Source organism: Nelumbo lutea, chromosome 2 (genome assembly GCF_056320005.1).
Source record: "Nelumbo lutea isolate HS-2025 chromosome 2, American lotus-T2T, whole genome shotgun sequence".
Lineage (NCBI taxonomy): Eukaryota > Viridiplantae > Streptophyta > Magnoliopsida > Proteales > Nelumbonaceae > Nelumbo > Nelumbo lutea.
The window spans coordinates 99240812-99262214 of NC_142685.1; the positions used below are offsets into that span (position 1 = coordinate 99240812).

The 21403-nt window shown below is 42.6% G+C and overlaps 1 protein-coding gene across 3 annotated transcripts in view; it reads right to left on the bottom strand.

Annotated features, from left to right (window-relative positions):
* LOC148872270 (uncharacterized) overlaps positions 1 to 4884 on the bottom strand; it is a 59929-nt gene extending 55045 nt beyond the window's left edge. Inside the window, exons 1-2 of one of the 3 annotated variants that reach the window (XM_088968239.1) lie at positions 4584 to 4629; positions 4295 to 4397 (exon numbers count right to left, since the gene is read on the bottom strand). The gene's annotated coding sequence lies outside the window, so the exon portion shown is untranslated. Of the gene's footprint in view, positions 1 to 4294; positions 4398 to 4583 lie in introns of all 3 variants that reach the window. The other 2 variants (XM_088968238.1, XM_088968240.1) reach the window with 2 other exon arrangements.
* Between the last annotated feature and the right edge of the window lie 16519 nt (positions 4885 to 21403).

A 21403-nucleotide genomic window follows, 5' to 3' on the forward strand; every position in this document is an offset into this window, starting at 1 on the left:
ACCCAAAAATAGGTTTAACAAGGGAAGTGCAGGAGTTGCTGTGGTTGATGGTTTGACGTTGTCTTCCGAAAAGACTGGGGAACTCGCCATTGTTCCAACTACAGCAGATATCATGGAGAAAGAATTGGCACCACTCAAAGTTTCAAGTTCAATTTTAAATTTAAACCTAGTTTCCGCTAGTAACAAGTGCCAAGAAGCTACTCAAGTGGAGAAAGCAATTCAAAGTTTAGATCGTGTACAGGTATGGATCTAGTTTTGGGTTTCAGTGCAAATGTGGATGTTGAAACTCTTGGGCCAAACTCTGTTCTTGGGTCCAAACCTCTTACTAGCCAGGTCGTCCCATTAAAATCCATATGGAACAGACTCAACGGGCCAAAGGAATCCATAACCCAGTTCTCTAATTATTTTTCTCAAAACCTAAAGGTCTTGGGATTCTCAAGGGGGTCTTCTAAGCATGTTGGTTTTAAGAATACGTGTTGGAAGTTATCTGCAAGGGACTCAATCCTCACTTTTGAGAAATTGTTAGGTGGTGGTTCTCCCACTCCACTTTCCCCTCAACATGCTGTCGAGGATCCAGGGAGTGTGGCAACCAGAGCAGATGCTGAAAGTTTAGGCTTTCAAGAGGCTTCTTCTAGTGCAAATGGCCCCCTTCCGGTGAAGTCTGATTTAGCGGTAGGCAAGAACCATTGCTTTGGTGCCAGATCAAAAGAGCTTCAGTAAGAGAGTGACAGAGTTGTTTATTTCACCAAGGATGGGAGTTTGGATCCTAAGTCCATTGAACAAGGGTGGAGTTAGAGATGCAGGTGGGAAGTTCCTCGGCATTACTTGTCCAGAGGGTGAGGAAAGTATGTGGGAATGGCTTAAAGCGAAAGAGCTAGGGGACCAAGAAATACGTGCACATTCAAAGAAAGGCCAGGTGGAACATGGTCATGACCAAACCACTGTGAGCAATGACATTTCGAATTGGTCATTTGATAGCCTGGATTGTCTTTCAGGCTGCAAGAAAGCCAAATTTTTGTCAAAGTTATACAGTGATATGTTGGTGAAGTCTCGAAGTATCCAAGCCTCCAAGGTAGGGGTAGAGGTGGCAGAGGTAGAAATGCTGCAGTCTAAGGGCTGGTTATTTATTTTGCGGTGTAGTGTAGTGTAGTGTGTGTGTGTGTGTGTGTGTCGCCCAGGTTCCTCTGGTGTTCCCAAGCCCGTGCCTTTATTGGCTTTTGTGGTTGTTCTATGTATAGCCTGGGTGTGGGTGGTTGCTTCCTAACCTGGGCTTTTTTGGGTCATTTGTTTCTGTGTTTGGTGGCTCATTGGTTTATGTTGTCATCTTTGGTTGGTCTGGTACTTTGTTAGTTTGGCCTAGTAGGTTGCCCAGCCTCTTGAGCTCTTTCTTTGTACTATTTTCTTCGATGTTATTTAATAAATCTTTACCTTACTTATTCAAAAAAAAAGTGTGTTGTGTTAGACAGAATCCTCTAATCACCTGTTTCTGAAGTGTAAGTTAGTGAGACTGATCTACTCTCATTTCTGCCAATTGTTAAATCCATCTTGGTGCTTTCCTGGAAGTTTTACAGAGCACTTATACTCCTGGAAGTTAAGGGGCTTCAATGTGAAAGGAAGGAAGCTAAGGGTAACAATTGTGACTTACTTCAAATGAAAAGGCCCAATCGGTGTTTATCCCCACACTGGTGCATCCTATGTAAGGAGAATGGTGAGAGCTGCTATCACTTACTGGTATCCTGCCCTTTTGTATCAGAAATCTGGTGTTGGTTTTTCTTTCTCTTTGGTTGCAGGTGGTCCTCCCCTCCAATTGTGCAGAGCTTGTTTAACTCTACTTCAATGAGGGGGTTAAAAAGGAGAGGTAAAATCTTGTGGAGATGTGTAAGAGCAGAAATATGTTGGACAGTGTGGGAGGAAAGAAATCAAAGAACCTTCCATGAAAAAGAAAGAAATAAGGAAGCCATCATTGAATCAATCTCTATAAGGGGGGTTCATTGGGTTAAGACTATGGAGTTTTTTGAAGGTTATTCAGCAGGAGATATAATCAGGAACTAGAAAGAAGTGGCTTGGTCAGCTCCCTTGAAAATTACCCCTATTCCAGTTTGGGCTCCTCCAAATACGGGGTTCACCGAATTGAACTTTGATGGCAGCAGTGAAATAAATCTATAGTGTTCGGGGATGAAGAAGGTCGAATTATTGCCATGTATTCGGGTCCTATTGGATGGGGAGATTCTCTGGAGCTGATATTTTGGCAGTTTTGGAAGGAATTAAAAGAGCCCAGCAGCTGAGTATCAGAAAATTGTTGGGAGGTGCCAACCAGTCAGTTGGTAAGGTCTTCTGCTGGTCGTAGCAGAGACTTGGGATTGAATCCCGCCTGCACCTGGGTTAGAGGGGTGGGCAAATGGGCTACCCCTGTTGTGTAGCCCTTCAAAAGAAATCAAATATATATATATAACAAAAAAATGTTGGTGGAAGGTGACTCTAGGCTGGCTATTAATTGGCTGCAGAAGGAAGATTTCAGTTTGTGGAAGTTTTTAAATGAGAAAAAGAAAATTAAATAGTTGGCTCAAAACATGGAAATTCAGCTTCAGTGGACTAGGAGGAATGCCAATTCATTGGAAGACTCTTTGGCCGAACAAGGGGTGGGAAGAGCTAATCTTTCTTGGGCAATGTTGTAATCTGAATTCTACTTTTAGGGAGGGTTAAGAAATTTTACCCCTCCCTCCTGCTGTATCCTTCTTTTCTATTCTTATTCTTAATAAAAGTTTCTGTTATTGATAAAAAAAAAAAAAAAAAGAGATTCTCTGGCAAAGGTCTTCTTGCCCAGCTTTCTTTGAACAGTTCCGGAAAGAAGTTAGTGGCAATGTCTTTCATTTCTCTCCAGTTTAAACCCACTTGACCTCCCCATTCAATTATTAAATTACTAAATATTCCATTGCTTCTTTGAATTTTATAGCTTTGGTCAAATTATTTCTTTTTTTCTTTTTTAGGAAAATTAAAGGTTTACAAGAATTAAACCACATCCCTTGAGGATTATGCTTTAATCCTCTGGAGATCTCAATGCCTCACTTCATAACTTAGGTCTTAAAATATTGGCAACAATATGAAACTCTCAACAACTACCAACAGATCTGAGTGTACTTATGAGTAAGACAACTAAAAGTAACATCAGAGGCAACAAATGAGAAGACGCATTAACAATGTTGAACCTATATTCCTGAAGAAAGCCAGATGATGTCAAACACTTCATGCACAGAGCAAAGATGCATACAAAAGTTTCAAGAGAAAAAATCAGTTTCAGTAATGGCACATGAGATGATGAGAAATAAAATAAGTTCCAAGGTTGATAAATACTACAGGTTAGGTTTACCAAATGTGGAGGTATTATTTAAATTGAAAAAGAGAGATTGGCAAAAACCTCACTTTCCCACATAGATTGAATAATAACTTAGTTCATTAGATAAAATTTAGGAAGGTTCTCATACTTGGCTGCACAAACAAAGAAGATACAACAACCCTTTTCCATGCAAAATCAGGGAAAATGAGACAAGAACTGCATAAAAACAACTACTGTTTTCAAAAAACATATATCCCTCTATTTATCAAAAAAAAGAAACAAATACCCCTCCATGCAGATGATAGAAGCCAGGAATGAAAAAAAAGCTTCCAACAGGTAGAAAGAAAGAACTATGCAGATATATTTGTATAAAGAACAAAAAATAGAATGCCAATTCCATAAACACTTGACCATCCCATTGCCCATTGAAAGTAAGGAGAAAAGAAACAGTGATTTATTGTGCTGTTCTAATTTGAAATATATTAGCATGTATATATGAAACATCTCAAAACTAGCAAACCCTAAATTATCTATTGCCAACATTAGGCCTAATGCATTTAAAAGAAAATTACCAATTCATTCTCCAAAACTGGCAAAATCTGCGTGACCAACAGGCTAAAACACAGAACATCAAAAGCCTTGAAGAACATTAAATATGCCAATGTTAACAATGTTCTAACAATAAATTAAGAAATGCGCATCCTTCTATATGAAATAATAATAGGATTGGCCCATTAGGTGAGGAACTATTAATCTTTCACTTGGAAATCTGAACCCAATTTATTAATCTTTCACTTCCCCCTCTCCTATTTATTCAAAAGCACTGAACAATACTTTATCTTAGCATGCTGAAGGTTAAACTGTTCCACAACAACCTGAGCAAAGCACCCATTTCCTCTAATTGAATAAAGAAATTACGGGCACTACAATGTGCTGAACTTTAAACGGTTCCAAAACAACCTGAGCAAAGTACCCATCTCCACAAATTGAAGAAAAGAATTGCTGGCACTACAATTGAAGTCCTTTCAGATAGTTGTGCAATACAGGAACAGTGTAAATGACTCTACGGAAAACCCACCAGCATTAACAAAATGATATTTCAGTACTTCTAAAGAACAGAAGAAAAAAGAAATTATATAACTAAATTCTGAAAATAAATCCTTGAAAAAACATGAGAAACCCCAACACAAGAGAGGCATGCTCCACTTTTTAATTAGAAAATAAAATGGGTAAACAAATAGTATTTTACCTGAGAGAATGCGCAGTCTGAGTGAAGCTTGTGACTGTCGCTCGTTCCTTCAATCCTTTCCCAACATCCTTAGAAACTAAAATATGCTTCTACATTTGGGTCGGTTTGTGTGACGGTGAAGACATGTGTCTGCGACAAGTCTTGGCACGTGTATAAGATCTTAGTCGCGTCTGCCGTCTGTTGAACCCGGGCTTGTCTCGCCCGGACGAGGAGGACTCAAATAGACGAGTTCGGCTTCAGTCATGGCAAACGTTCGAGCAGCCTTTATTGCCATGCATTAGAATATCTTCCATACTTGTGTGCTTTATTTTATTGTGAGATATTTTTAATATAAGGTTGCAAAAGACTGTTAGAACACTGTGGGCATAGGTTTGCCCTAATAGAAGTCGATCTCCAGATAGACCTATTCATGGGCCGGGTAGCTTGATGGGTCGGCCCGGCCCGACCCGATCTAAGTCGGGTTTAGACAAGATTTCAAGCTCATGGGCTCGGGCTCAGGCCTAACTTTTTTTGGGCCAGGCTCGGGCTTTCTCAAAAAAGCTCGGCCCGAGTCCAAGCCCGACTTGATAATGTATTATATTAATAAAAATATATTTTATATAATAAAAAAGCATATATATATAATATTTTTCATCTCTTTTTCCAAGTAATAATGAGCTTTTTAGGTTTTGAGGTCTTTCATTATAAATAAAACAACTTTTAATTGAATTAAAAAGGAAAAAATCTTTTTTTTCAAATTTCTAATTAGGCTTGGGTTTCGGGCCCAGGCTTTGGGCTTTAAATGAGGATCGGGCTTGGGCTCAAGACCAAGGCTCAATGGTCGGGCCGAGCTCGGGCTTGGGCCTGAACATATTCTATTAATGTAGAGGCAAAGCTCGGCCCATGAATAGGTCTAGGCTCAAATGTTGGACATCAGAAATTAGAGAATGATCAATGATTGAAGCAGAAAAAAAAATTAGAGAATGAGCCCATGAGAATATCAATTAGGCCAAGTGGTATCTAATGGTGCACGGTCTGGTTGCTCCTAGCTCGATGGCAGCTCGAACGTCGGTCTACTTAAATGGATGGTCGAACTGCAAGAGAACATAAGTGAATGGTCGAACTGCAAGAGAACTCAACTAGAGGACCCGGGGTGGCTTACCCAGTGTGGGCACTCCGATGCTTAAGTTAGCGAAGAGTGTAGTGCGAGCTAAAGACCTTTGTAAGCAAGAGAGCTAATATTGCGCGTACCTTGTAAAGTTGGAGGTGAAGCCCTTATATAGGCGAGCTGTCTTAGGCCTCACGAAACACATATGAGATCCTCGCCCCGAGTTACCTAGAGTCAATTTCGCACCCGGAGATGGACTTCGCATGAACTAATAAGTCTTATCGAGTCCGTCCGATCCGGGTGGGATAAGGATAAGGCTTGCAAATGTACGGCATGACCCTAGAAAAGTCGGAGACAGCTGGCTAGCTTCTAGAAGTGGGTTGCATGGCACCTCAATAGGTCGGGTCACCACAAGCAGAGGTACCTGGCTAGCTGAGGTAGCTGGAAATGCTGAGTTGTCATCAGGATGTTCCATGTGTCCACATGCTGACAGGTCGAGACAAATTACCCCTCATCAATTGTCCCCCACTCCCGTGCTAGAGGTGCTCAACTCAAGGCGGGAGTTCACGACGAGTCTAGATGAATTTGGCCCAGCTTCCGATTTGGCAGAGGTCTAGTCTACGGGTCAGACCTGACTGACCCAACTGGCTTGACCTTAGGGCTAGATCGTGTCTCGGGAATGTGCGCACGTCACACGGGCTATAAACTCCGTGGATGTCAAACACACACTCAACCAAATTCGACCTTGAAAACCGAGCAACCACCCTTCTAGGAACCATTGGATCTGATCGATATGAACCGTCCGTGATCGGCTATACCCGTTATAAATAGGGGCCTTAGGGGCCCATTTCCCCTTGTCCTGTTTGAGCTCTCGCATTTGGAGGTCACGCGTTGCCTTCGGTGTCGCCAGGTTGGTCTTCCAACTTCTGTCTTCGAGGTCGGTCTTTGGTCTTCTTCCCTTAGGTAAGCCACCCTTCTCTGTTCTAGTTCATTTTCCTACTTTGCTTTATATCGTGTCGGGTGGTGGTGAGTTTAGCAAGGAGATGGTGGAGTCCAGTCAAGCCGAGGAGGGTACCTCAGTTCAAGACCGCGTGAGGTTCCCATAAAAGGGCCTCATCTTCCCTCTAGGCAGCCCGTCGTAGAGAACTAGACCACTTTGGTCCCTCCCATATGACTGGGAAGGAGATTAGTACCCTGGCTGCTCGGTATAAATTCCCCAACCACTAGGGTTACAGTCTTCCTTTGGGCAACTTCCCCTAGGAACATGACAAGGAGGAAATGAAGGGATTAGAGATCCATCTTATGGATGGCTGAACCCTACAGTTAGGTTTGGCGAAATTTCCAATATTTTCTCAACCCTCATCTGGGAATCACATTCCCTGTTTTAGAAATTTTGCATTTTCAATGATCAATCTTGACTCATAAACCAAACCAGATCTGAAACCAGAAACAGGAGAGGGATATACCTGATATAGAGAAGCAATATCTTCCAATGGAGGTGTTCATGCCCAAGGTAGGAACCAAAGACTGCTCCCACTGAAGATGGTGCAGTGTAGAATGGATCAAAATCAGCAATGTTCTTCCAAAAGAACCGAACCCTTCACAAGAATTCGCTGGAGGTAGTGAGTACACCTTCAGATCAGCCTTTCTCCAAAGAATGATATCAAGATCCAATTTTGATCACTCCTGATAGAAACAGGAAATCGAACTGGCAGTAATGGCGGCGATAGGAAGGAGGCGGCAAGGAGAAATCAACTCAGTCTCACTGGGTGTTGTGTTCTCTCTCTGATTTTTGAATGTGATTGATCTTCTATAGCTGCCACCCCCTTCTTTATTTATAACCTTAAAGGGATCAGCTCCTAATCCCATTAAAATTTGTAGATCCAAATCATATTTGGATCTGAATTCCCTTTAAAGATAATGATAGATCTTTATCTTATCTACAGATTAGATCAGCCCTCTCCTAATCTGATTAGGAGGTTTCGAGATCTGAATCTGTATTCAGATATGGACTCTCTGAGTGGATAGGGCAAGACCCTATCTTATCTGCTAATCTAATCCCAGATTCGCCCCTTCTTTAACTGATCAAATCAGCCCAATTCGAAATGGGCTTTAGGCCCATTAATAGTATGTGCTCACTTAGCCTTCCAAATTGATGCCCAATTGGGCTTCCTTGTATGGCGTGGGACCCAAGCATTGATCTACACATCAGCCACAAGAGTTCAGCCCAGCCTTGGTTGCAAAGAATAGCCGAATTCACTAGAAAGCCCAGGGAACCCCCTGAGCCCATCACATGGACTCCATGGGCCCAACACTTACATTAAGTGGTCCCTAAGCCAAGCCACCTTGTAACACCCAGGGACTGTGAGCATATGCAAGATTAGCCCATCAGGCATTACCCTCAATGGTCTTACACTTAACCTCTCAGCACATAATGATCATACACTGTTCGACAAGAGAGGACCTCTCCCACGGCTGCAAGGAACAATATTGCACTCTCTGCTCACATGGATCCCAGGAATTAAAACATTTTGCAAACAATTTGAAACCGTAACATATATATACTTTTATATCTCATATAAAATATATTTTGCAAAACAAATCTCAACGATTGAAATCGACTGCCGACAGTCTTGGTTTCCATCAGAGAAAGTGCATCCCCGATCATTACCTTTGTCCGACAAAGGGGCTGATCCTGTCACTATGATCACCCACTCAGATGAATTCTCAAACTATCCCAACATACCCAGGTTTTGACCCCCGTTAAGGATCTCACTCATTGGCATATCAAAAACAACCCAATCTGACACCTAGTGCAGTATCATAATCGAGTCTAGGGGTCAGGTGTAACTTTCCAGTTTTGCCCACTAGTCTCCAAGGTCCAGGGCAATACTGGAAATCTGGTCCGATTCAAGGTTTCAAGTGATCCTACACTACATGTGCTTTGGGTCTCACCCTGGCAGCTGAGACGGGTCACCCCAACACTTGGCAGCACACCAGTGTCAACCTTAGTAGGGTAAATCTCCCCAGACTTATCCAACGGCTGTTAACATTCTAAACTAACATGAGTCTCATTAAGTGTCCAGTTTAAGGGTATTAAACATAAACACACCACAAGAACATGAATCATATATGCACTTTATTCATTTACAATAAATGTTATAAGCACATCAAACTGATTGGAGCTAAGGGCATACAACTGTCTAATAGGAGATAACCGTTTTCGTGGAGCACCGGAAAGTCGGGTTCCGTTTTCCACTTCATCCATTTATCCCTGAAGCCCTGAAAGTCTACAACATCACCATTGATCAACTTCACCCAAACTTGGTTCGTACCTTGGTCAGTACAATTTCCCTTTTCTTTGACTTCGGCCTCCCTCTAGATATGAAGACCTTCAGCTCGGTCTGCCAAATCAAGCAGAGCCCTACTAGCAACAAGAACAAATTTATCTATTACTTGTCCTACCGACCTGATTACAAACTTCTCCACGAGTTCCCTTTGAAAGTCCCGGCATAGAAGAATAGATACTTTCTTATCGTTCAAGATAGGGGTGGTCTTTCCCAACACACTAGAGAAAAGTATCAAGGACACCGACAACTATTGGATAAGAAAATGCAGGCCAAGATGTGCGACTTGGCAAAGTTTGGCATGAAGTTGGAAGATTACTTGACCAGGAGAAACTGGTTAAGGCCGGGCTAAGTCCTCCGAGTAGGTTGTCACCTCAGTCTCGAGTACTTTGTCCTTGCACTATTTTTGCTTTATGTTGTCTTTACTGACTTTTAGCTTCCCTTCTGCAGGCATCATGGCAGATCTCTTAGTGAAGGGGCTCTTCTCCAACATGCAATAGAAGAAGAGGAAGAGGAAGTCTTGCAGTGATTCTTCTCAAGCACAAACTACTGAGCCTGTTGCCCCTGTTGAACCCGTCGCCCCCACTTCGGCTGAGGAGGTATTGATCGTTAACTTGGTTGAAGAGGACCAGGAGGAGAGGTTGTCGCCTCGCTAGCCCAAGGTGGTCCATTCTTCTGGTGTCTAGTCCAAACGTCTCGGGGCGAGCTCTTCTGGTGAAGGCCCCAAGGAGAGTTGGAGTATCATGGATGTCCGAACTAGCCTCACCAAGAGCAAGGGGGCCACTTTTCTTGAAGACATCTCCAAGTTCGCCGAGATGAAGCCTACCGAGGTGGGCGCAAAGATACTGCAGTGCCTCATGGTGATAAGTTCCTGAACTCTTCGTTGAGTTGTCACTGAGGTGCTCTTTTCCTTCTAGTACTTAATGATATTTGGTTCTTTTTCTAGGCAACTCTATTACTCATGCCTTCATGAGGTAGTCCAAGCAATACATGGAGCGAGCTGAAGGAGCAGAGGTCGCGGCAGCTGAATATTAGTCCCGAGTAGAGAGGGCCATTGGCATCATCGGCAAATTAAAAGACAAGGTGTTGGCAAACTGCAATTGCTCCAAAAAGTAGGAGCTTGAGATAGAACAACTACAGGAGGAGAAAGAGAGGCTGAAGAAGGAGGTCGAGGATCAGAAGGTTGCCTTTGCCGAGCGCAAATCTATCCTCCTCGATGGAATTATAACCACCAAGGCCCTCACCATCAAGAAATGCAAGGCTTCTCCAGCGTATAAAAAGGAGGTGAAGGACACCCATACCATGGCCTTCCACAAGGGCTTTAAGCTCTGTCGCATGCTGCCGAGGTTGGTATCTTCCAAGCTCAACCTCGGATCTATCACTACTTCGTCGTACATTTCGAAGATGATTGACCAGGTCAACGAGGACCTTGACTCTGTGGAGGAGGAGAGCGACGAGGTCAACGGGGGAGTCGTGGAGGAAGCCAATCTAGACTCCGTTGTCGAGGATGCCATGGAAGTTGAAGTCGCCAAGGATGACGTCGTAATTGCTGAGAAGGATGGGGGCGAGGAGCCCCATGATGCCTGACAACTCTTTTGTCTCTTTTCTTAGACCCCCCCCCTTGTACAAATGTTACCCACCAAGCCTCTGAGCTCAACCTAGAAAATTTTTCCTTGTTCTTCTCTTCTTTTATTTTTTAAACATCAATGTACATCTCCTTGAAAGTAATGAATGACATCGATTTTCTTTTTTACATCGTGTATACTTATTCTTTTCTTGCCCTCAAAAATTTCTAAGTGTAGGTTCGCCTAAGGTGCCTAACTTCCAAAATGGCTAGGCACAACATGGGAGTAACCAAAGTGACTATGTGCCAAGGCGACTAGGCATAGTAAGGTATATAACCCAAACTGCCTATGCGTCAACAAGGCATGATGAAAAATGTATCCAAACTGCTCATATGCCAAAGCGACTGGGCTTTGTTGTGGTGTCGAGGTCGTTACAAGTGTTAGACAGTGTATGCCCTTAGCTCCAATTAGATTGATGTACATTATGACATTTATTGTAAATGAATAAAGTACATATTTGATTCATGTTATTGTGGTGTGTTTCTTTCTGTGTAATACCCTTAAACTGGACACTTATGAGACTTGTGTTAGTTTAGAATGTTCATAGTCGTTGGATAAGTCTGGGGAGATTTATCCTGCTAAGGCTGGCACTGATGTGCCGCCAAGTGTTGGGGTGGTCTGTCTCAGCTGCCAGGGTGAAACCCAAGGTACATGTAGTGTAGGTTGACTTGAAACCCTGAACTGGAACAGATTTCCAGTGTTGCCCTGGACCTTGGAGATTGATGGGAAAAATTGGAAAGTTACGCCTAACCCCTAGACTCGATTATGATACTGCACTAGGTGTCGGATTGGGCTATCGTTGATATGCCAATCAGTGAGATCCTTAAAAGGGGTCAAAACCTGGGTATGTTGGGAAAGTCTGAGAATTCATCTGAGTGGGTGATCATAGTGACAAGATCAGCCCCTTTGTCGGACAAAGGTAATGATCGGGGGTGCACTCTCTCTAATGGAAACCAACACTGTCGGTAGCCGATTTTAATCGTTGAAATTTGTTTTGCAAAATATACTTATATACGGATATACATATATATATATATATATATATATATATATATATATATATATATATATATTATGGTTTCAGAAATGTTTGCAAAAGGTTTTAATTCCCGAGATCCATGTGAGTAGATAGTGGAACACTGTTCCTTGCAGCCGAGGGAGAGGTCCTCTCTTGTCGGGTAGGGTTTGATCATTATGCGCTGAGAGGTTAAGTGTAAGACCATTGAGGGTAATACCTGATGGGCTAATCTTGCATCTGCCCACAGTCCCAGGGTTTTTGTAAGGTGGCTTAGCCCAGGGACCACTTAGTGTAAGTGTTGGGCCCATTAAGAGCCCATGTGAAGGGATCAAGGGGTTAACTATCCATAACAGTGTATTCGGTCAGTCCTTGTAACAGATGATGGGTTGAACCCATGTGGCTGATGTGTAGATCAATGTTTAGGTTCCACGCCATACAAAGAAGCACAACTGGGCAACAGTTTAGAAGGCCACTGAGCACATAAGACTTATTGGGCCTAAAGCCCATTTCGAACTGGTTTAGTTAGACTAATTAAAGAGGGGCGGATCTGGGATTTGGATCAGCAAATAGGATAGAGTCTTACCCTATCCACTCAGAGAGTCTAGATGGATTTGGAAACCTCCTAATGAGATTAGGAGAGAGCTGATCTAATCTGCAGAATAGATAAGGATTTCTCCTTATCACTTAAAGAGAGTCTAGATTCATATAAGGATTTGAATAAGGAAACTCTTAATGGGATTAGGAGCTGATCTCTTTAAGTCTATAAAAGGAGGAGGGGGCAAACCATTCAACACATCTCATCTCCCTAGACATTAGATCTTAGATCACACAAAGAGAAGACAACAAAGTGTGACTGCGTCATCTTCTCCCTGTGTTCTCCTCCAATTGCCACCTACTGCCAGTTCGATCTCCAGTTTTGTAGGATTGATCAAGAATAGTTATTGATATCAGTCTTTGGAGAAAGGCTGATCTGAAATCGTGCTCACAGCCTCCATCCAATTCTTGTTGAAAGGTTCGGTTCTTGGGAAAAACACTGTTGATTCTGCTCCACCCTAGACTGTGTCATCTTCAGTGGGAGTAGTCTTTGGAGATTTCTTTGGGCGTGAACACCTTCATTGGGAGTTACTGCTACTCTGTATCAGGTATATCCCTCTCCTACCTTTTGGTTTCAGATCTAGTCCGGTTCTTGGTTCAAGATTGATCCTTGAAAATGCATATTTTCTAAAACAGGGAATGTGATTCCCAGATTGGTGAGAGAGAAATCTTTGAAATTTTGCCCAACCTACCTGCAGGGTTCGGCCATCCATATGATGGATCTCTCATCCCTTCAACATGCTCAACGCAAGGGCCCTTAGGCTTAGAGTGACTCGATATCCACTCTTTATACATGATTTAGCCAGCATACGACTTGACCAGGTCGCCAAAGCGTGTGGTCCTTCATACTTAGAATAATTTGGAGATGTACCGGATGCTTGACTCCCGAGCTCACAAATAATACTACTTCCTTAGATTGTTGACGTTCCAAGTGCAAGGTACCTGCTTCCCTTCCAACGTTTCATGCTCGTACATCCCTTCTCCGAATGCCTGCCATACTCTGTAAGGACCTTCCCAGTTCAGTCCCAGTTTACCTACGTCGGGCTCAGGTACCATAACTTTTCGAAGTACAAGGTCACCAACTCGCAAGTGGCATCACTTAACTTGGGTGTTATACTACCGAGCAACTCACTGCTAATAAGCCACAGTCCGAATATAGGCCAGGTCACAGACTTCTTTGATTAGGTTGAGGTTGGTCCACAGCTCATCGTCATTGGCCACCTTAACTTATGCTTCTAACCGCAAGGTTAGTACTTCGATCTCGGCAGGGATGATGACCTCCATACCATACGTCAAATTGAATGGGGTCTCTCTAATTGCAGTCTTGAGGGTAGTACGATAGGCCCAAAGGATGTTGGGTAGCTCATCTACCCAAAAAACTTTAGCTTGTTTGTCACCTCGACCTGACCATTCTCCTATGAATGCACAACCGAAGTGAAATTCTGTTGGATCCCCATCTTGGCACACCAATTTTGGAACCTTATGTCCTTGAACTACTTCCCGTTGTTGGATATCAGCACCTTCGGGAGTCTGAATCTTCATACTATGTTCTTTTAGAAGAAGTTTTTTACATTCCGCGCTGCGATGGCCACTAGTGGCTTAGCCTCCACCCACTTCGTGAAATAGTCAATTGCCATGACCAAAATTCTTCTCTGTCTGGTCGCCGATGGGAACAGACCGAGGATGTCTATCCCCCATTGAGCGAAGGGCCACGGGCTAGTAAGATACTTCAGGTCGGCAACGGGTTGGTGAAGTATGTTAGCGTGCTCTAGCAGTTATCACATTTCAAGACGAGCTCGAGTGCATCCCCTTCATCGTAGGCCACTAAAATCCTTGCCATAGCACCTTTTGGGTGAGCGCCCTACCCCTAGGTGTCCTCTACAGAGACCTTCATGGATTTCGTGTAGCACCTCGCTTGCCTATGATGGTCGCAAGCAACGCATGTAGGGGAGCGTAAAGGATCTCCTATACAACCGCTCACGAATAAGGGCATAGCAAGTTGACTAACGCTCTACCCTCCGAGCCACATTATGATCTGCCGGTAGGGTCCCATGGAGCAGATAATCGACAAGCAGATCAATCCAGTTCAATTCTGCTATCAACATGGGAGCAACCACTCTTGTCGCCCTCACAATGCTAGGTTGCGATAGGTCTTCAATGTACACCGTCCTCTTTGTGACGTCGCTCGTACTTTTCGACTTCGAAAGTGCATCGACCTCTGCATTTTCTATTCTTGGTACTTGTTGGATGAACCAAGAGTGGAAGCCGAGCAATTCTCTCACTTTGGCCAGGTAAGCCATCATGGCGGGTTCCCGAGCCTCATACTCACCATTCACCTAGTTCACGACCAACTGAGAATCGCTGCACACCACGACGTCCTTCACGCCAATCACCTTTGCCAAAGTCAACCTAGCTATCAATGCACCGTACTCCAATTCATTGTTTAATGCCTCAGATGCAAACCTAAGAACGTACTCCAGCTTCACCTCTCTTGGTCCATAAAGTATGAATCCGACTCCGCTTCCTCGCTGATTAGACGAGTTGTCGACATGGAGGATCCATGGCTCCTCATCTTAAGCCAGAATGGGTGTTGCGCTAGTCGATGCCTCCAACGTTTTGGTAGGATTAATCACCTCAAGGGCCAACATGCTGAACGTACACTCGGTGACGAAGTCAGATAGGACCTGTGCCTTAATCACTATGAGTGACTCGAACCAAATGTCGTATTCGCTTAACTCGATTTCCAACTTTGTCAACGCCCTGAGACCACGATCTTCTAAAGAACATGCCTCAAAGATCTATCAGTTAAAATGACAACAGAGTGGTTCCGGAAGTAGAGAGGTACCTTCCGAGCTGCTAAGACTAGAGCGAAGGCCAACGTCTCGATGTTAGGGTACCTAGTCTCAACTGCCTACAAAATTTTACTTTTGTAGTAGACATGTCTCTAGACCCGGTTTACTTCCCTTATTTGTATCGAGTTGACTACCTCGTCACTTGTAGAGAGGTAGAGTTTTAGCTCACTTTCGAGTTTAGGTGGAGCTAACATAGGCAGTGAGCTTAGGTATTTATTGATCTCGCCAAACGCGAGATAGCACTCCATGGACCACTTAAAGTCCTCGTTCTTTTTAATGGCCTTAAAGAAGGGTAAGGACCAACCGGCCGACTTATACATAAATCAGTTTAGGGCGGCAATTCGGCCAGTTAACCTTTGTACTTCTTTTATTAACCCAGGTAGTCTCATATCTAATATGGCCTAGATTTTGTCCGGGTTGGCTTTGATGCCACGTTGGTGCACTATATAGCCAAGGAACTTGCCCGACATAACCCCGAAAACACATTTGTTCAGGTTGAGTTTCATGTTATATTTTCTTAGAATTTGAAAAACACAATCTAAATCATCAATAATAGAATTTGCAAACTGGGTCTTCACGACCATGTCATCAACATAATATTCTATTTTATTGCCAATAAGAGGCTCAAAAATTTTGTTTACAAGGCATCGGAAGGTTGCTCCAGCGTTTTTCAGTCCAAAGGGCATAACTTTATAACAGTACAACCCAAGTTCAGTTACAAAGGAAATCTTCTCCTAGTCGGCTAGATCCATCCAGATTTGGTTGTAACCGGAGTAAGCACCCATGAAATTCAGCAAATTGTGCCCTAAGATCGCATCTACCAGATGGTTTATTTTGGGAAGTGAGAAACTATCATTTGGGCAGGCTCTGTTGAGGTTGGTGAAGTCGATGAACATATGCAATTTTCTACTACAAAGGGCTTCCCAACCTCCCCATCTACAATCTTCGACCTATTTGGGGTGAGGATTCTCTTTCTTTGCCTGACCAGTGCAGAGCATTTCGTTGCAGATCATGCAAAAACATCTAAATTACTAAGTAAAAAACTTACCAGTGTAGACCGAAGTGGTTCGTTCAGGCGAGCGCCAATCTGGATAGTCTTCGCGGGCTTGGGGTCAGAGACCGGAACCAGGACTATATCCTCCATTAGTGCAGCTCTCTCTTCGGTATGCTCGAGGGTCAACTCCAACTCGATGTCGTCTGCCAGCTTCAACTTTCCCTTCAACACCGTAACATAGCACTTCCGAGACTCTAGTCGGTTGCCTCGTGCAACCCCCACTCCTTTCCTCGTCAGAAACTTCATCGACAGGTAATAAGTCGACACAATCACATGAAGTTCATGCAGGATGGGCCGATCCAAAATAGCATTGTAGGGGGACGAGGTGGCCACCACCAGGAAGGTGTGCTCGATCTGGACGATGTTGGGCTTCATTGCTGTTGTGACTAACACCTTGATCCTGCTGGGGGGCTTTATCATGTCTTTGTTGAAGCCGACGAGAACCACCTCTGTTGGTAGTAGATCTTTCCGGTCCAACTCCATCTTCTCGAAAGCCTCCAGGAAAAGTATATCCGTCGACCTCGCTGAGTTGACCAGAATCTGCTTTACCTTAAAGTCATTGATTACCATTTTGACAACAAGGGTGTAGTCATGCGGATATTGGATCTCGGGAGCGTTCTCCTTGGTAAAGTAGATGACTTCCTCCACCTGAGGGTGCATCAACAAGTTTTCGTCTTCATGCCTGAGCTCCCGAACTACAATCTTCCCTCCCAACGTATTGCAACCTGAAACTAATGATCCTCTGGTGATCATGTTGATCATCCCACGGATCGGTTTCTCCAGTGCTAGTGGATCCCAAGGTGGCTGGTTGCAATCGTGCCACCTGCTTGACTTTGTTGCATCTTTGCTCTGTTCAACAGGTCAAACATCTCAATCATCGCGCTTTATGAAATGTTTGAGGTAGCTACGATGGATCAACTCCTCAATTTCATCCTTCATGTTCTGAAAGCTTTTAGTATCAAGAGTGATGTCACGTTGAAATGACAAAATCGGTTTGGGTTGCGGTTAACGAGATCTCCTATCATCCTGAGCAGCCATTTGATGTACTCGGCCATCTTGATTTGCATCAAAATCTCACCCTACTTTGCGTTCAGGGCGGTGTAACTGCGGGTTTGGACTGGTGGGGATCTAGATCACCAGCATTACCTAGAACCCCGACGTGGCGACCTGCTTTTTCTAGGCGATCAGCTTCATCTGTTGCGAGCTGATTGGCTTCCTTTTTGTGAATTTCTTCTTCGCCACTGCTGCTTTCTTCTTCATCTGACCTCTTTCTCTTCCTGGCCTATTGCAGCTCTATCCAAGATCCGAGAGCCCCCTCCACCTTGGTAAACTTGTCAGCTTCTATGAGGAACACCTCCATGGAAGTTCGAGGATTCAACTCGAGCTGCCAACGTAGATCAAGGTGGTGGACTCTCTTCACCGCCACAGTGAGTTGCACAATCGGGTCAAATTTTGGAACTTGGAGCCTCTCCAAGTTGAACCTTTTGATGTAATCCCTGAGAGGCTCATCTACTCACTATATGACATTCAAAAGGCTGGTCATGAACTTCAAACACCTCTTGCTCGTGGCAAAGTGTGTAGGGAATAGCTCCGCGAATTGGTTCCAATTTTTTATGGAGCTAGGGGTAGTCCCTAGTACCACAATCGTGTTGTACCTCTGAAAGTTGTTGAAAAATCCATGCAAAGGCAGGCATCATCTACTCCATCGAGCTGCATCAGGGACTAAAAACTATCGCTAAGGTCGATTGGACCGGTTGTCCCATCATATATCTCCAGGTTCGGTGCCTTGAAATTCTTCGGCTGTGGAGTTGTGAGGATCTCTAGTGCTAATAGGGAGGGCCAAGTTACTGATAGTGAGGTCAGCTATGCAGCGATTGAGCTGACCTCACCTTTCTTTTCATTCTCGATCTCCACAGTGTTAGTGGGGGTGATGCTGCTCTTTCTGGTGGCATGATGTGTGCATCTGAAGCATCTCTTCTTCGACTCCTCGGTTGTGCTATTCACCTCTGTATTTGCCAATGTCACGGCCTTGGTATTTTCCTCCACTAGGGCCTAGTTCTGATTGTTGAGATGGTAAGATGGGCCCGAAATCGGGTCCTAATTTCTCACGTTGGGCTACTGGTCTCTAGGCTGTTGGTCATTCTGGTGACAGTGATGCTAGTCGTTCTGCTGACGGCAGTTCTGGTTGTTCTGACAGCTCTGCTATTGATGATGATTCTATGGATGGTGGTGTTTCTACTGGTTGTTTTGTTGAATATTCTACTATTGATGGATCACAAGTGGTCAGGGTTGACAATGGACGTTGTGGCTGTTGAGGCAGCTACGACATCAATGGTGGCATGAAGGCGTCGAACCTTTCTTCCCATGCCCGCATTTGGAGGTTCATGCTATGACCATATTGCACAAGCTCATAGAACTACCACGCATCAATGCTTGAAGGAACCACTGATGGCTCTACCATGGGGAGAGGGGCATTCACATGCGACAACGGTTCATTTACTTGGGGCAGTGAGAAGGCTAGGTCCAGCATGGCTGCCACTCCAGGGAGAGTCAGGGGCACCATGTACTACCCTATTGTGATAGAGGGGACCTCTAGGTTTAGTGTGGGCTGCTCTTGCCCCCCATGACTGGTACCTCATTGTTGTTGACGTTAGTGTTGCTTGAAGAGGTCAATGAGTTTAGTAGGAGTGAAGAAAGGTGAGAACTTGGCCTTTTGTTGCTGGTTCCCACATACGTCGCCAATTGATGGTGCACGATCTGGTCGCTCGTACCTAGATGGCAACTCAGACGTCGGTCTGCTTAAGTGGATGGTCGAACTGCAAGAGAACATGATTAGAGGACCCGAGGTGGCTTACCCGATGTGGACACTTTGATGCTTAAATTAGTGAAGAGTGTAGTGCTAGCTGAAGAGCTTTGTATGCAAGAGAGCTAATATCGCGTGTACCTTGTAAAGTTGGAGGTGAAGCCCTTATATAGGCAAGCTGCCGTAGGCCTCACGAAACACATCTGAGATCCTCGACCCGCATTACATGGAGTTCGTTTTGCACCCAAAGATGGACTTCGTGTGAACTGATATGGCTTGCAGACGTACGGCGTGACCCCGGAAAGGTCGAAGACAGCTGGCTAGCTTCTAGAAGTGAGCTACGCGTAGGAGTGGCCACGAGCCAAGTTCTTCACGAGTTATAATTTTAATCTTTTAAATATCAAATAAAAAACATTTGATATATATATATATATATATATATATATATATATATATATATATATATTATAAAACTTTCTTTTTCTCAAATCGAGCTTGAGCTCAATATTCTAGCTTGAGCCGAGCTCAAGCTCAAGCTCAAGCCCTGTACAACCTTGGTGAGTTGAGCTCAAGCCTCGTACTATTCGGCTCGGCATGGCTCAAATCCTCCCCTGGCTATGTGGCACCTTGGCAGGTTGGGTCACCACAAGCTGCTCGGACCTCAGTTTTGGCCGAGGTGCCCAAGGCACCCGAGCTGACCTGGCTTACTGAGGTGGCTAGAAATGTCGAGTTGTCATCCAATCATCAGGTCGTTCCACATGTTCGCGTGCTAACAGGTCGGGCCAATTTACCCCTCATTAGTATCAATTTCAACTCATACTATTTTTGGATTATTTGTTATTAGATAAATTTGTCTTAATTTTTATTAGTTTTATTACTTTTAATTTCTTAAATGTGAAGTATAGTCTTTATTGAGTGACATTTAAACAAGAGATAAAACACATTTGTAATTGTCAAACTTGAACCTATCCATTTTAACATTATTCTTGCTTTATATATTGTCTAATAAATTAAAACAAACAAAAATATAGAAGGAATTTAGGGAATGGGAGTTACATTTTTATCAAGTTAATTAAAAATTAATTTATTTGATTTTCATTAAATCTTGTATTTATTTATTAATAATTTTAATGTTTTATTATGTAAACTCTTATTAATAATTTAAATTTTTACTTTTATAAATTATACTAATTTTAGAACAAGTTAATGAAACTAAATTATTTAATGTATTTTAATAAATAAGCTACTTAATATTAATTGTGTAAAATAAGTTGATATTTTTAATTTTCTTATTTTTCAATTACTTTTTGATTTTTAATGTTTTCTCGATAAATATTACATTGAATGTATGTGTTAAAAAATTGTATTTTTAGTAAAATTTTGAACTATTTTCTTAGTTAATCAAAAATTAAGTTTCTAACTTTTTGTTATTTTTATTTTACAAAACATTTCCTTACTTTGTCATTTTTTGCCTATTAAAAAAATTGTTAGTAATTATTTATGCTATCTTACCTTATTTACAAAATTGTTAGTCGTTATTTTTTAGTCAAAATTTGCCTTATTTTCTCTTTTTGCTTTCAAATTTGCATAATCAGCTTAATCTGATCAAACCATATTAGTCTAATTTGCAATGATTTGGCATTTGAAGCTAGCGAGTGGACTACTTTTGGGTATTGAAATTACTTAAACAAAGAGGTGTAATGTAGGTCGGGTTGGGCCGACATGGCCAACTTTTGTGGGCCACCCTTGCTTTAGCATGTCATGTCTACCTAGCCAAAATCCCCTTAAAGGTTAGGCCAAACAAGGCTCATGGAATGAGCCCAAGCGGGCCCGTGCCATGTCGGACTAAGCTAGGTCTTTTTTGTTTATTTTGTTATTTTTTCATTGTTTTGCTAAAAAAATGATAACAGACTTAGGAAAATAAAAAAATAATTAACAAAATACAAAATAGGCAACAAATTGAAAAGAAAATTTTAGAAGTTTTATTTCATTTGAATTTAATGAATACAAAGTAAAAATATAAATTGAAAAAAATATATATAATGGAATTGGAATAAAATATAAAAGTACTATAATAAAATTGAAAATAAAAAATCATAGTCGTATTGACTATGGAAAAAATCACAAATAACTTTTAAATAAAATTGAAAAACAAAGCTTACAATAATTTTAAAAATGTTGTACAATTATTGAGTATACAAGAAAATATTGACTTCAATATTTTCTTCAAGTTCGACCTCCTTGATCTTGATTTAGATTATATGCTTCTCATGAAACATCATGTAAGTGTTATACTGTCCCTTGTCTTGCAACCTATATTCAGCATCTAGCCAATCCTTAAAACATATAAACATATCTCAAAGCTTTCATCATTCATGTAGTTTCTCATATAGTCCAAAACTATAGTATTTGCACTAAAATAAGACTCCAATTGAATTGT